At 38.9% G+C, this 15,018-nt stretch overlaps 1 long non-coding RNA gene across 1 annotated transcript; it reads right to left on the reverse strand.

Moving 5' to 3' along the window:
- Window positions 1-7,751: 7,751 nt before the first annotated feature.
- LOC140937066 (uncharacterized) lies at window positions 7,752-9,373 on the reverse strand. Its single transcript, XR_012165427.1, has 4 exons — window positions 9,230-9,373; window positions 8,534-8,654; window positions 8,319-8,436; window positions 7,752-7,887 (listed from the first exon to the last, which is right to left on the reverse strand). It is a non-coding gene; the product is annotated as an uncharacterized lncRNA (long non-coding RNA).
- Window positions 9,374-15,018: the final 5,645 nt, after the last annotated feature.

Genomic DNA, 15,018 nt, shown 5'->3' on the forward strand with positions numbered 1-15,018 from the left:
TATGGTAGAATTTGAAGTAGGCAAAATAGAGGAAGATAGGTTTGATATAAACGGGGAATGGTTTGAGTACAATGTATTCAGAGAGTCATTTATACCAGCATTTTTCCTTACAATTTACAGATATCAAGGTGCTGATGTAGACGAACATTATAATATATATGATGTCAATAGAATAGATAAAAACCAACTTTAAACATGTCTGAGCTGTACTACGAAATATGAATATATACATTTGGATAGTGCGAAATTTTTGCGCTGTAATAAAGTAAGAAGTCACCTATATTGGAATTAGTGAATAGTTACTATAACAGTGATTTTTTGAAGGGTAAAATATAGAAGGTAACATTTGAGCTCTCTGATAAGATTTATATGGGCAGTACCTGCGATAAGTTAAAAAATAGGTTACTATGGCATGTTACTAATAAGAATAGCCAGGTGTATAAAAAACAAGCAGTATAAGCCCGTTATAGAACTATTAGTAAGAGCCCCAATTGCAAGTAAAAAAAAAAGACGCTAGAACAAGTGGAAAATAAATGGATACAATCTTATGCTAAAGAATATGGCGATAAAGTGATTAATATAAGGGGCAACACTGAGAAGAAGAAAAAAGAGATCAAATTTAAGGTAGAAATGGAGACGGATAAACAGTTACAAGATACATGCAGATTAGAGAAATTAGGCAAATCACTTAGGATAAAAGATGATGTCGCAAATAAGTTATTGTATTATGATGGTGTTGTGGATGGCAAGAGATATAAAACTAAGGCCAGATATAATAACTGTGAGAAAGAAAAAGAAATGGCAAAATGAACTGCAAAACAAAAGGCACTAAGGATTGACGTGGAGGCCCCTTCCCAACCCATGGCGAGTTAGCTTAGGGACTGAGCTTGACAAAGAGACCAACCAGGACAGCAACGCTTCTATGTTTTTTCTCACCGCAGTGACCAGAAACCTGGCTATCGCCAGGTTGCTGTGCGAATATTCTGGCCCTTATTGAGGTACGTTTTCAAAAATTCGGCTAGATTTTGACGAGAAATCCTGTCTTTTCCAAAAAAGAGGTCACCGCGGGCCAAATCTGCCTCCTCCGGACCCAGTCTCGCCCCATCTCTCCCCTCCCGTCAGCATTCAACGACATCATCTAGCCGGATTTATGAAAACCGTACCATCGGACTCCTGGAGCCCACACACCTTAAACTGACTCAACTAAGGTAAATATCGCCAAGAAACTCAGCTCTTACCCATGGTTCTTTTAAGGTGACTCTCCTTTTTGTTCCTGATTAGCAAAAGAAACATTCAAGTCCATTAAAAAGACACTCTGGACTTGGCCATACACTCTAGGCGCTTGAAGGCCCTAAATGACGGAGGATGCTTGAAACTTAACCAAGTTCTAAGCAGAGAATTCAAGGTTAAATAACCCCCCCTGACTTCCTCCACCCCCGTCCCCCAGCCTAGCACGTGCTTGAGGGGAATGCTTTCATTGGCCAATGGACCTCAAACAGTACAAGAATTTGACATGACAAACTAAAGGCAGACATGACCAGTGCACTGACTCTCTTGGAGCAAGACTAACGGAAGGTACCACGCTTTTGCGGCACCCTCCCCCCCCCCCCCCCCCCCCTAGGGATTGACATGGAGGCCCCTTTCCAACCCATGGCGAGTTATTTACTTATTTATTTATTTAGTCACTCACAAAACCTTACACAACATGAGCAAAAGGTGTTAATTAAATTATAAAATTAATGTGACAAGGAAGCCTAACGAAGCTTGAAGCTTATATTAATAGGCTTCCTTCAACTACCTAGTGAACTAAGTTCATGGCTGAGTGCAGAGTGAGCAAGATCAGAAAATTAAACGACAGATCGGCTATCAGTGAGATAATTTTTTAATTTTTTTTAAAAAACAGATATAGAAGGAGAGCTAATTAGTGAAACAGGCAACGAATTCCAGTTTTTAGGTCCTCAGTAAAGGATACTGAATTGCTTTATATTTGTTCTACAAAAATGAGGTCTACACTGAGAGGCTAGTCGAGTTTCGTATTGATGGACTTGATTACTACTTAAGAACAAGTCATGAAAGCTATTAGGCAAAAGATTATGGTGATAAGAATACATAAAGGTGGCGACAGAAAATGAATTAATACTAAATATGTCAAGGACTTTAAGCTGGCTAAATAAAGGGGCGGTATTTGATAGATAGTGAGCTTTTGTTATGAGTCGCACTAGTCGCTTTTGCAAAAGGTAAATACAGTTTAGGTTGGAACAGTAGGTGGAGGACCAGGCGACATTACAGTATGTTAAGAAAGGATATACAAGGGAGTAATACAAGGTCATCAAAGTTTGGGATGATAGGTAAAAGCGGGCTTTCGCAATAATTCCCACACTTTTCGAAATTTTTTTTTGAGACGAAATCAACATGTGGCTTCCAAGAGAGATGCTGATCAATGAGAACACCTAAAAATTTTGTCTCCGTGACTTGCTTGATCACGGTATTTTCCAGAGTAAGAGGGACATTAACATTGACTTTCTTCTGCCTTGGATGAAAAATCATAAAATTTGTTTTAGTCAGATTTAGAGATAACTTATTCACTTTAAGCCAAGTAATTATTTTTGCAGGTTCATTGTTAACAATAGAAACGAGGTGGTTAGCATTTTTATGGGAACAAAAGATACTTGTGTCATCAGCAAACAGTAAAGATTGAGTGTGACTAGAGACATTAGGAAGATCATTAATGTAAATAATAAACAAAAGAGGACCAAGAATTGAGCCCTGCGGGACGTCGCATAAAATTTTCCGCGGATAAGATCGATGGGACCCAAACTGGACAAATTGAGTCCGATCGTCAAGATAGCTTTTGATCCACGCCAAAGCAGTATCCCGAATACCATAGTCTTGCAGTTTTTGACACAATATTTCATGATTAATAGTATCAAACGCCTTAGAAAGATCTAAGAAGATGCCTAAAGTTGTTTCATTTCTGTCGATAGCTGAAGATATGTTGTTGATCAAGTCAATTAACGCTAATGCAGTCGAATGATTATTACGGAATCCAAATTGTTTCGAGTATAAAATATTATGCAAATTTAAGAAATTAATCAGTCGGTTGTACATGACTTTTTCAAAGAGTTTAGAAAAGGCTGGAAGAATTGATATTGGCCTGTAATTACTAAAAAGTGTTGGGTCATCTGCCTTAAAAACTGGAATCACTTTGGCTATTTTGAGAGATTCAGGAAACACCCCAGTAGACAACGAAATGTTTATAATGGTTACAAGAGGCTGCGCAATATTTTGGAAAGACTGATGAATTATCTTCATGGATATATTATCATGTCCAGGAGCTTTGTTAGCGTTGAACGATTTAACAATATTGTTTAATTCACCGACCGTTAGTGGTTGCAATGAAATGGATTCAGAAAGAGCGCTGCTTAAGAAATCCTTGGGTGACGAATTTGTGGAAGGAATTTTGCTCGCCAAATTTGGCCCTATATTGGCGAAGTAATCACAGAATTTATTGGCAATGTCAGTAGGATTGCTAATTTCCATTTCATTTTTGGTGAAGCTTGCAGGATACGGTGATTTAGCGACACGCCTGTTGATCACTTCATTAAGAATTTTCCATGTTTGCTTTAAGTTTGATCTAGCCTTACCCAATTTGTTGTCATAATAATTTTTCCTGGCGATACGAACAAGACAAGTTAGCTTATTTCTAAATGACTTATAGCTGGATTCACGCTCATGACTTGGTTTCCTTAAGAACAATTTATACAGCCTAGACTTTGTTTTAATTGATTTCAAGATTCCAGTTGTAAGCCACGGATTATGCATTAGGTTTTTCCCTTGACAAAACTTTATCGGAAAACTCTTGTTATAAAATTCAGTATATTTTTGTAGGAACCCATTGTAAGCGGCGTTAGCATCAGCATAAATTAGAGAATTCCAATCCAATTGACACAAAAGGTTGTTAAATGCATTAATGTTCTGACTAGAGAAGTTAAGAATGGCAACACTTTCCTTAGGCTTAATTGTTGACGAATGAGCATCAGTGTAACAGAGTGTGAAGATTGGTAAATGGTCGGACAGATCATTGATAATGAGTCCATTGTTACACAAGGCAGAAATATTGTTAGTAAAAATGTTATCAATCAGGGTGGCGCTGCTCGAAGTAAGTCGAGTTGGTCTCGAAATTAGCGGGTAAAGAAAATGAGAAAATAACGCATTAATAAACTCGTTCGTAGCTGAATGCAAATCAGTGTTAAGAAGGTCTAAATTGAAATCACCCATTATGTTAGCTCAGAAACTGAGCTTGACAATGAGACCAACCAGGACAGCAAGCCTTCTATGTTTTTTCTCACCGTAGTGACAAGAAACCTGGCTATCGCCAGGTTCCTGTGCCAGTACTCTGGCCCGTTTTGAGGTATGTTTTGAAAATTTCCGCTAGATATATATATATATATATACCCGTTTTCAAAAAGGTTTTCATATAGAGAGATATATAGATAGATATATGCTTTTGTTTTCTTGCACGTGCGCCCGTGTGCATTTACACTTGTTATTGTCCAACTTGTGAAAAAACTTGGTTAAACGATAAATTTTCTTTTCGTCAGGTTCTTTGTTCCAATTTGTCAATTAAAAAAATAATGCACGAACATTGTCTGCAATTCTCTTGATTTGCATTCTCTTGAAAATTAAAGAATGAGGAATTCGGTCACTTGTAGGTCATATAATTGTTGTCGTTACAGGAAAAGGGGAAAACATCAAAGATTTTCATTCTAAAACAACGCAGATGAAATGAAAAAAATGTGTTTTCGAAAACGCTGAGAAGGAAGATGTGACGGTGGATGTCCATATTGGATATGTGGGAAGGAGCAACAATATTATGGCAGTTGATTAAAACGGACTAAAACGTTGACGAGGTTCATAGAAGCAGACTTAATCATAACCATGATGAGCTGGTCATATATCTTAACGTCTCTCCTTTTTTCGTGTAAAATCACGGCCTGTAAGGCAACGTCTCATTCAAGACAGAATAAACTCTCGGCCACAAATGCTTTCAAGTAAGTTTACAGTTTCTCTTAAGCACGCTCCTGGACAGCGCATTTCTTAATACACTCCATCAATAAAAATGCTTCATCCCTTGCTACAGATGCCATGGCATTTGGCCTACCAATTCGGTGACGCCGTATAACTCGCGGATCGGCTGCTTTGCGGGATGTTTTCCTCATTCCCCAAATCAGCTATATAATTCGCCATTGCAAATTTGTATCGCAGGGCGCATGCATTTTTCTAAAAAAACAAAAAAACTCAAAACGACAGATTCTTTTCAAATTGGAAAAAAAAACCCGACGAAGAAAAAATTTATCGTTGAACCGAGTTTTCCACAGGTTGGACAATAACAAGTGAAAAAATGCACACGGGCGCACGTGCAAGAAAACAAAAGTATATATCTATCTATATATCTCTCTATATGAAAACCTTTTTGAAAACGGGTATATATATATATATATATATATATATATATATATATATATATATATATATATATATATATATATATATAAGCAGATTTGCTGCCGAAAGTGATCTCATGATAATTCCACAGGATCTCATTTTCCATGTCTTTCTTGTCCTTGGTGTTTGCTTTGTTATACTCTACCATGCACTGAGAACGTCTTGGTAGAAAAGCGGCAGGAGGGGAGCTCAGGTATTAAAGTTCTTAACGAAAAATTACAATTAAATAACGGGCCACCTACACTGTCTAAAAAGGCAAAACGGTATTGTCTTCCGGGATTACAATTGAGGGTTTGAGAGTTGTTTCACCCACGCTGCTTTCAACGATTTATTTATTATATCAAAATCAGGCATGCTGGGTCCGCCGTCTCTTATCCTTCCAATCATTGTCAAGGGCTTGATTTTGGGTGGTTTGTGGTTCCACATAAAGTTGGTTTTAGTTGTGGGTTTGACGAAGGACAGTTCTTAGATCATTCCTAAACCCTGTACGCAGCGCAGTTCTGCGACGCCATTTCTGTATTTAACAATTTGGACTAGAAATTTGCACACAGCAATTTGGGTTTTATTATTTCAAAGTTAATCATGGATGTTCTTTGAACATCCTGGCGAAAACAAAAATTCTGATGGTAACTCGATTTTTCCGTTTGGGAGGTTTTGACTGGCGCCGGGGTTTCAGTCGCTCTCGTGCGCCATTTTTACTTGAAGTTCGACGGAAATGCAAGTTTAAAACTAAAGAAAAACAAACAGACAAAAATTTTCCGACCACTTACCGACTAAACAATGCATCAAAATGTTTAAAAATTCGAGTGAAACCGCGAGCCGACTTTATTCCATTTGAGTTTTGAACATCGATTTTTGTACCATAACTCTGGCAAAGTTTTTTTGGAAAATCGCGCACGAGAGACAGAAAGGCATCTTGCGCCATCATGGCATTTCCCAAGGCCCGCGGAGCAGTTTTTCAAGTGCAGGGGCCAGAGACCACCCCTTTTGAAGTGGGGGGAGGGGAAGGAGGGCTGTTCTCTCTTTGTGGCAGTTTAGGTCGTTTAGAACTGTCAGAGTACTGAACCTTTCTTGAGTTGAGAAAAAGACTGCTTCACAAGCTAATTTTCCGATGTCACCGTACACTTGGCGTTCCTTCCAACCAACTTACTAATCTCTGATTTGACTCGTTAATAAAATATGCATTCATTGTTTTTGTTAACAGAAAGATGAACCATGGTCTCCCAGCCGTGCACAGTTTATTCCTCAGTTAACAGAAGTTTCGTAATAGGCTTTCGGCTCTTTGTTTATGCGCATATTTACGGCCCAAAAAAATCCCGCCTAAATGACAGGCCATACACATTATTAACTGAACTCCTCCATAATATCAGTGACCGTTGCATAACTTTAAGTAGTTTTAAATAAAATAAATGGTCGTGGCAGACTGATCATAGGGGTACGGATAAAGGCGTTGTCACGAGAAATTGGACACGCCTCGAAGGTTGGGCACTATGTCAATCACTCAATCGAGTGCCATCGCCCTTCAAAAGTTCATTTATCCCTTAAAAAAAAAACAAATATGCGATCAGCAACCTTAAGCGGCAATTAATTAGACCAGCATCCTGACTACTTAAGTGTGAATAAAAGGAGGCACAGAGCTCGACACTACCATAAACGCTACTCCAAAACCTCCTTACAGTCATAGAAAACATATAACCCTTCTTTCCTAATAAAAAAAAATGAAAGTTTTTTCGGGCATATGCAGAAAGCAAAATTTTGGAGATCGTTCTGGACGTGAAAAACCCCCAACCCTTCAGGCTTTTGGGGTCCTTTTTTGCGGTGCCACCCCTGTTGCTTCTACTCTTTTCGTTTTGGTGCCTCTGTTTGCTTTCCTCCCGCCTTGTTGGTGATGTAGAAGTCTTGAGCTGAGCGTGTCGGAGAGTGGACACAAAAATTATGACCAGAAGTGTTGGAGGGTTGGTTATAAGGGGAGATTTTCTTTCAATTTTGCGACTTGAAATTCAAAGGTATTCGGGGCATAGCTAGGGTCAGAATTATGCAATCGGTCTCCTTTAGGCACAGTTTGAAAGTTCTTTTTCTTTGCCACAACCGGGTTACCTCAACCCCTTTCATTGGTACCCCTTTCATTGGTCAAAGTCACAAGTGGTACAAGCCGTATGGTCCTGTACGGGCGATTTAGGACGTTTCAGGTGTCAATGGATTAAACTGGTAAAGCTCCCATGTTCGAGACGACTCACAGGATACCGTTTTTTTGTGCTGATCGGTTATTTTTATTTTGCTTCGTACAGACTTTTTGGCACTACAGGTTATCAATTTTTATTCTAATCAGTCAGTTCACTGGAGGATACAACTGGCATCATTCTTGTCGCTCATCAGTATCGGCTGAAAAAGAGAGTAAACAATAATAATAGCATCAGGCTCCAAGAATGGATTTAAATACGAAGCTCAGTGTCTTAGTACACTCTTCATGTTTGCTGTCAATCGTTGCTTGAGGTAAGCATTCCAATTTGCATGAGTTAAAATACCACGCAAGACCACTCATTTTATACATGATATTCTTAAGCACCAATTGCAACTGCGAAGCATGTCGCTTTCCAACTCCCCCTGTCAGTTTTCCTTCACGGTCTGGTCTCAGTTTGCAGAAAAGTTTCCCCAAAAGGGGACGCTACGTTTTGATGAAAATATTTTGTAGTTCTAGTATGATTATATAGCTGTATCTCCGCTCAAAAATTCCCATTTCCTGTCTCCAATGCAAAAATATCAAACTATTAACTGAGTATTTCATAGAAATAATCACTGAATAAGATTCATACCAACAGCAATGGCTATAATGGCAGGAATGCTCGCAATTCTTCCTCGGAGGCTCCAATTCGTAACATTCATAAGCGTTTGATACACAGATGCCACCATTGCCAAAACCACAAGTGCTTCCTATTTGAGAGTAAGATGAAATGCATATGCTAAGTTACAATCCGGAATAAGCAATTAGAAAAACAAATGGGAAGTTAGAAATGGCATGGAAACTTACGCTTCACGACGCTGGGCTCATTTTTAGACTCTTGGCGCAGCCGGAATCCCTGCACACACAAAGCTCCCACCAACAGCAGCAGAAGACACACGTTCAATTTAACATCCATGGTTTGGTGTCACTGCAATCGAAAACAACTCTTGGGATTTTGTCGCGGCCGTGTAATCCTTAATTACCTAGTAAATTTAATTGAATTTTATTGGGGGAGGCGAAAATTACAATGATAGCTTTCTGCAAGACCCGAGCTGCATGCTTTGAAATGTTTCTTTTTTTTAGATCTTGTAATTAAATAACGCAGACAATGCTAAGCGTTGCAAATGGTGGGAATTGCTGGAGTTTAAACTTGAAGAGTGTTTAGGATTTGGCTGCTAGGGGTCTCAGTGAGCTAAGGAGATGACAGACTAGTGGTAGTTGTGAACCTGACATCTTTGACCGAGAAAACCCCTGAGTGCGATTCTTTCATCTTTTCACTTTTCCACATTATAGTCTGCAATAACTCCGCAAAGAACCAGGCTACACGCAGCAATTACATTTTCATGCCAATCGTAAGGTTTAAATGTTCATGCTGGAATCAAGAATCAACACTGGAAATTGCAGAGGATTTCGTCAGATAGCAATTTCTTACAGCACAAAACTATTTGCAAGTTGGCACTGAGGTAGAGGACGGCCGTTTTAACGCATTCGACAACAGCTTACCTTAGGGAGATCACTTGTGGCCGGACAATAAAACCCGATCGGTTGAAGCCTCGAGTTGACAACAGCGCCCCAAATTGAGAAAGCCACCCCTCGCCTCCCCTTTTATGTGCTCACTTATATTGAGTTAGCCGAAAAGAAAACTATTAACGCGTGCTTGTACCATCACACCTAGTAATAAAAGATAGCGCTGAAATAAATTATACTTAAGGGCCTTATCAGATTGATAACGTCTTCCAAAACATTCCTACACGCAAAATTATATCCGGCAGTTTAGATTAAGAAGGAGAAGTTTTTTTGGACTTCGTATCGTGTCAGTGCAAAGCGAAATGTTGATTTAGTTCGAGTCGATAGAAAACGCAAGTGAGAATTCGTTATCTTTCCCGCGCAATACGATAATTATTTAATGATGTAAGCTTAAATTGCGGTCCCCTGGATATCAACCTTTGTTGACCTTGAAGGCTTGTTAGTCGATAACCAAATAATGGTCTCTACGTTAGTGGATAATATTAGTGCAATACTCCAATCAGAGATTACCGAAGGACTTTAGATGAATATTTTGTTCTCACAACTGAGTCTATGTTTTGGGAAGAAACGAAACACATTTGTAATCGCTTAGCAATTTAAAATGAAGAAACTTGTTTCGAGATTTAATCGAATTCTAGGAAGAGAAACAAACTAAAAAGGGAATGCCTTAGTGTTGTTCCCATTGTTGTTTCGTGACCTCGCTGTACAGATTGTAGCCCCTCAAGCCCCTTTTCTTTGCCAAGCTGACATTACTCGCCACTCGTGTAGAGCCATTTTATCAAGTTTCAATCTATGGGGGTCACATTGACTAACGCTGAAGAGCCACACGCCTTACTAGTTAACTTAACTGCAGAGAGCACGATATTAATATTACGTTTGTGTTGAATTTATGTCTTGGCTCTTTGTGCTCAGCCCAAAAACTACTAAACTAAAACCAAAGAGGTGTAACACAGTTTATAGTTACAAAGACAATTATATTGAGGTAGCAGAAAAGAAAACTGTTAACGCGTGCTTGTACCATCACACCTAGTGATAAAAATAGCGCTGAAATGAATTATTCTCAAGGGCCTTATCAGATTGACAACGTCTTCCGCGACATTCCTACACGCAAAATTTTATCCGGTAGTTTAGATTAAGAAGGAGAAGTTTTTTTGGACTTGGTATCGTGTCAGTGCAAAGCTAAATGTTGATTTAGTTCGAGTCCACAAGGAGAATGAACAAGTCCCAATTATAGTGAACATGCGTTTAAATGTAGAGGGATTAGTCAAACACGTTGATTTCATTTCTCTTGGGCTCCCAGCCGTGCACAGTTATCTTTCAGTTAAGATTTTGAAAGGCTTTTAGCTCTTCATTTAATTATGCGCATCTTTTGCTGCCCCAAACTTTGCCGCAAAAATGTAAGGCGACGATTTTAACTGAACTCGTCCATAATCTCAGACCTTTGATATAATTTTGCTTCGACCCTGCGACCATTCTTACGGTATCAGTTCCAAATTCCGATCTTCGGTGACTAACAATTAAGAGAGAAGTTTAAACTGAGTTTATTTTAGCTGCCAAGCTGAGATACAGTGAAACGAGTAGCACTCTAACGGTGTAATGTAGGGGTAGTTAAAAATAATTATGGCAGAATAATCCGCCGAATACTGATCATAGTGGTACACATAAAGGCCTTATCACCAGAGATTAGACACGCCTCGTAGCTTAGTCACTACGTCAAGCTCTCAATAAGGTACCATGGTTCTTAAAAATTTAACGTCTTTTGCCCGTAAGAAAACCCAATATGCGATAACCAACTTTAAGGCGGCAATTAATTAGACCATCCGCCCAGCTGCTTGCATGTGAATAAAAACAAACATAGTGCACGATACTACCATAAATACCAGCACAAAGAGCAGGAAGTCTAAAGGCTCTTAACTTTTGTTAATGGAAAAATAAACTGTGCGCGGCTGACAGCCCACGAGCAATGAAATCAAATTGTTTCAGTAATTATATTTGCTCACTTAAAAGTTGATAAGTACTGCGTCACTGCTGGCTAAATTGAAATACAATCACCGACTTTACAAACTCTTACGGTTCTGCTCCTATGGACCATAAATATATAACTAGTGGGCAGTGTTACTACGGTCTATAAGTTGTTTGTTATTTGTCGTATACTGGGATTTGTCAACGGGACAAAGCCGATAACGTCAATGATAGCATTTTTTAATCAAAAATTCGGATTGTTCCATCGGTCGTCAAGTAGCTTGAGAAGCTTATGCTCCTGTTGCTTGGGTGTAGCCCCTCGAGCCCCTTTTCTTTGCCAAGCTGACATTACTCGCAACTCGTGTACAGCAATTTTATCAAGTTTCAATCTATGGGGGTTATATTGACTAACGCTGAAGAGCCACACACCTTACTAGTTAACTTAACTGCCGGGAGCACGATATTAATATTACGTTTGTGTTGAATTTATGACTTGGCCCTTTTAGTTGGACGTGAATTGCGAGGGCAGTAAAATTGCACATAAACAAAAAGCATCAAGTACTGAACTCAGTCTGCACCACTGAGAGTCTCCGAGCAATGAAATAAAGCTGTTTCAGCAATTGTATTTGCTCACGTTAAAATTAGTAGACAATGCCTCCAGATGTGTAAATTTAAGCAATAACCAACTTTACTGAACCATTGCGGTTCTATTTCCGTAGACATAGACAAATTGCGACTGGGCGGTCTTACAGAGGTCTCGAAGTTGTTTATCGTATATTGGGTTTTCTCAACGGGTCAAAGACGATCACGTTTCAATGGTAACATCTTTCGGTAACTACAAAATCTGATTGTTCCATAGGCCATTAAGTAGCTTCAGAAGCTTATGCTTTCTGTTAGCTTGTGTACTGTCATCTAATTTGTTGTTCCTCTAGGAACTCACATTTACACGCAACTAAAGAGCAATTTTAATCCAGTTTTAATCAAAACTAAGAAGAAAATACTGGCTAACGCTGAACAGCAGCAACGTAGCGCCACTGCCTGTACAATGTAAACAACTAGTCGATTGAATACTCGATAAAGTGCTTTGCAAAGCTCGGCCAACCACTGGAGACCACGCCTTTATCGACTTATACTTCTGGAAGGTCTTCTTTCGACCATTTATTCTACTTCTGCAAAAGTCCTGAGAGCGTCACATGTTTATGACGTGTTCTCTGACACGCACCTATAAAACAATTTTTTTTGAAGAAAAGAGTATTTTTGGTAGACAATCAGTGATCACTCGACCCAGCGTAACTATTTGGGCGTGGCCCAAATAGAGTAATCGAAACTGCTTGTTTTGACGCAAAAGTGCAGTAGGCACGCAATACATGCTAACGAAAAAAAAAGTAAACAAGTGAAGCGAGGCGAATTTCTGGGATGCGAACGTCTTGTACAAGGTGAGAGGCGTGTGGGAAAGAAAGCTCTGCTGGCAGGGTACTTTATGCTACATTTACGATGTCAAAAATTAATTTGAATCTTCAGTATTTTACCTCATCTAAATTTGGAAGTTTGAAGTCCGGGGATGAAATGTGTTAAAAATATTCGTACTATTAACGGGTTTTCGTGACAAGGAGACTTTGCGCGATGTAAAATTGTTTTGAGTGGTCGAGAGCGAAAGGAACTGTTGGCTGTTGGCGGAATGGGCTGGTCCGCGAACGCAAAGAAAAACAAAGGAAATTATCAAGACATTCAATGACATCAAAGACTCATGGACCCCACAGACGCAATGACAAATCGGAATACCAGGAATGTTTGTGATGTGTAAAATGGATAAGAGTTTGAACAGAGGAATGTTTAACAAGTTTGAGAGTCGCAAGACTTGTGTAGCTGTTTATCAGTGTGACAATAATGAGTTTGATTTTTGCAATGCGGAACACAACGAGTTGCCTGTGATAAAAATCTGTTCCGATGAAGGAAGAGACGATTGTCAACAATTGAAACCAGAAAGGACTGAGGCTTCTTTTGGAGCTACTGTGATAACTGTAACAATTCTTTCTATTATTTCAATTTTGTTTAGCAGGGTAACGGTTAATGCACTTGTTTTTGTATTGCGTTTGGTGTTTTTTCATCTAATTGTGTATATTGTGACGCGGTACATGTACGATGCTGTGCGTCGGGATTTTGCATTATCGGCAAGTTTTGTGTTAGAGTGTTTTGACGGCAGTGAGGTGACGACAAGAAAAGGTAATGAGCTAGTTGTGCAGAAGGAAAATTGTGTTGCTGAGGAAATAAACGAAGTTGAATTGAGATCTCGTCGTGGGGAAATTTATTTATAACAGAGCTTACAATTCCATTGGTTTAAATCAGGTTAATCATTTCTCTCAACGCAGTCATGCACCTAGCAGACTACCGACGAACAAATTAAAATCTTTGTTACAGAAAACACGGTAAGTGACAGTTTTTGTATGGAAGAGTATTCGGAAAAATACAACATTGTCGTCTGAAATTCATTTTTACATTAAAAATGGAAAAGGTTTTCACTTAAACAGGTACAGAAGTAACTGTAACAGTGTGAGGTTTTTACTTAAATGGCAACTCCAAAACTAGTTCGTAAACGAGGGAAGGTGTATCTGTCGTCTAAGCATCAAAGCACAGGCGATTTAGGAGAAATGAAATATCCAAATAGGCTTTTAAGTAACAATTTGCCCCTCTGTACATTCAATTATCCATTTTATAGTGCTTACAACAGTTTGAATCACCGGGTTAATTTTGGCCAATTTAAGCTTTCTACTGATATCGAGAAGAATCCCGGACCTTCAGTTTATGTAGATGCTACAAAAACAATTCATGCTCCATACTGTCAAGGAAACGTTACAGTATTTGGGGAAAATTCTGGACAACAATGTGTTGCAATGAGTCTGTGCGCTTTAATTTACAGCAAGATAACAAAAATTATTTCAGTTGATGATATGACTCAAATAGTGATGGTTGGTATTCAATTATATTCTAGTCTGTCACTGCTTGCAAGACAATCTATGTTGATGTTAACACAATTGCCAGAAATGGTTACAGTGTTTGAGCGATTTTTCCAGCTTGAATACAGTGAAAGGTATACTTGCAATATGCACGGTGATGCGAGAATTGAGGGGTATATCCACTGTATGCCACAACATTAGAAACACTCTTGGCTATGAACTACAACTCGTTCATTTTAAGTGTGGGAATTATTGGTGTTGGTATCTACAGCATTGAGGGTGGGGGATATAAAGTATGTATGGTAACAGTCATAGTCAAGGCACATGTGTATTGTTGGAATTACCATCTATGCATGAATTAGTCAATATTTTTAGAGTCTATATAGGAGTGACGATATATATGTACTTAAAGGTGTACATATTGCCAACTTTGAAGTCGATGTTTGTTCAAGCAGTGTTGAATATTGTAGTATATCAAGTGTTAATAGTTACCGAATGTTCTTGTAAACAGTGCTGCGCTATAGCAGTTTATGCAATGTGTTACTCTGTTATTAATCCATGTGGATACTGGACTTCACGAACTTTACCTGCCCTTGTTAGTGATGGGAATACACTGTACAATGTGATGGATGTGAAAAGACATTATGCCAGCTGATCTGCCTGAAAGTGTGAGTATCAGTGGAGCGAAGATAAAACTTACTGTTTGCGCTGTAAGCAGTGGTGTCCTACGTTGTAATCTGGCTGAGAGCAAATCTGTGTTGAAGATGTGCATTTCAAAACATTGTCATGAAGTGACAGGATTTTTGTTGTGGATTGGAACATACTGTATAAGCTGTGTAGTTCGGCAAA

The sequence above is a fragment of the Porites lutea genome, chromosome 1 (genome assembly GCF_958299795.1).
Source record: "Porites lutea chromosome 1, jaPorLute2.1, whole genome shotgun sequence".
NCBI classification, from domain to species: Eukaryota; Metazoa; Cnidaria; class Anthozoa; order Scleractinia; family Poritidae; genus Porites; species Porites lutea.